The sequence below is a fragment of the Corylus avellana genome, chromosome 5 (genome assembly GCF_965113065.1).
Source record: "Corylus avellana chromosome 5, dhCorAvel1.hap1.2, whole genome shotgun sequence".
NCBI lineage: Eukaryota > Viridiplantae > Streptophyta > Magnoliopsida > Fagales > Betulaceae > Corylus > Corylus avellana.
Window position 1 is genome coordinate 22,637,098 of NC_142494.1, and position 2,151 is coordinate 22,639,248.

A 2,151-nucleotide genomic window follows, 5' to 3' on the forward strand; every position below is an offset into this window, starting at 1 on the left:
CTCTTGCGTCCATAACTCCATGTCATCTCTCTCTACCTTAAAAGCACAAAGACGGTTTCGAACGCGTTTCTTTCCTACCTTAAACGGATCATTAAGAGAAGAAAAGCAACTACTAGCTAGAACTCAAAACACTTTAGTACCCTTTTCTTAAATTTAAAAAATAAAAAAATAAAAAAATAAAAAAATCACTCTGTATACGGTATACCTTATCTGCAGCATTAATATCAACATAGTGCTTCAACAAAAGATCCGTAAGGGATTACGTACGTGTGTGGAGAAAACCATTTCAGGCATCCAATATTTTTTTTAAAAAAATAGCGAGTTTTTAAATCCAAGAAGACCGATCGAGTATCATCAGACATCAGCAACTAGTTTCTTAAACCAAAAACCATACAAGAAATCAAGCAGAATTACTATCCAGTATGGTCTTTAGAAATTTAATTATTTATCTGTTTTTTTTTTTGCTTGATAATTATATCATTGAAAAACAGAGGGGTTATAATACTTTTATAGACGATATATACAATGATAACTATAAGTCTATAACTCTCATCTTCTACCCTTTAAACTCCATTCTCCCATGGAAATAACCTCCAAAAAAGTACGTTAATTACCTAGGAAATAACCATATATAACAATGTAGCTTGAAAATTTTGTGTTTCTTGTCGTACCTGCAAAATAAGTAAATGGCCCCAAGAATTAAAAATTAAAAAAAGGCACCAAAATGTTGAACCTCAGTGGATGCCATCTCATTCAACTTATCCATCTTAAAAGGGTTCATTTAGGGCATTTTTTTAAATTGAGATCGCATTTCTCATGAGTTTAATAGGTTCACTGGAAATTAGCATGGACACGCAAAACCACGGCCACTATTTCACATACAACGAGGTAAATAACAAACAAACAAGGTGCTTGTTTTGGGTAAGTTTGTAGCTTCTTCGTCATTCCTTTTCTTGTTTTGGTAAAATTGATAACTAAGAGGTCCACGTACGTGGGTGTTTGCTGCTTCCAAATCGACCACCTCTCTAGCTTCTTTATAAACGACGGCGTTAATTGTATTGTGATGTGAAAGACGGTGTTCGATCTTCTGCTTCTCATCGATCACCAGTTTGAAGTATTCTGAAAAGTTCGTGTGTTCCCAAGTTGTCTTTAAGGTTATTGCTGCTGCCGAGAGTTTCAGAACCAAGGCAACATGGCGCAAGAAATGAAGACTTTTTGCATATTTTTTGCTGCATTTTGGACAGTTGCAGCACCGGTGGAATCATTGAAGCGTTTAGACTTGTCCAACAACTCCATCAACGGTACTTTCCCTCCACTCATCACCAGCCTTAACTTCTTGAACATTTCGCTCAACAACTTCACCGGACTGGTTGCCCCGGCCATGTACCGGAAATTTGGCAAATCGGCGTTTATCCATTATTCATCAAAAACGCCAATAATTCAAATTCCACCTCACATGCCCCTCCAAAAACACCACCCCATAGACAAACACGCTAGTACGAGAAAACCCAAATCCAAAACCAAAGTTCTCGGCCTATCATGTGCATCTGCATGGCGCATGGTGCGTGAATCCCATTTTTCAAGAGCACCTACAATTCACCAAATGGGCGATTCCGGCAATGTAGAGTTTGCTGCAGGGGTCTACAATAGCTTTGCACGTGCCCAACTGAAAGAAAAGGTGATCGAAACCAATTTGATGGCCAGTGGGTCGGATAGAGCGACTATTTTTCAATTTCCGGCGGATAATGGACATTATCAGCCTCTTTCGCCACCGAATGGGACGTCGAAAATAGAGACGAGGTTGTCTATGACCATAATCTTCTTTCTATTGTTCTGTTTTAGTGTTTTCTTTGAGAGAAAAAAAAAATGATGTAACTTGTAGTCCAAGGCTTTGTTATAACGCATTGTTTTAAATTGTACAGGGGCTACATTTCGCCATGGCAGAAGGCTATTATTATATTATTTGCTTTTTCTAGGACAAATATTCTCAAGGTACGTAAAAGATCTTCTTCTACTAATATTAGGAGATCTGTAAATATGTTACTCACTCACCGGTGCCGAATTTCTTGACTTCATTTTGCTTTGTTTGTTTTGTTTTGTTTTGTTTTGTTTTTTTTTGTTAAGGGGGAACGTGGGGTGGGGTGGGGTGGG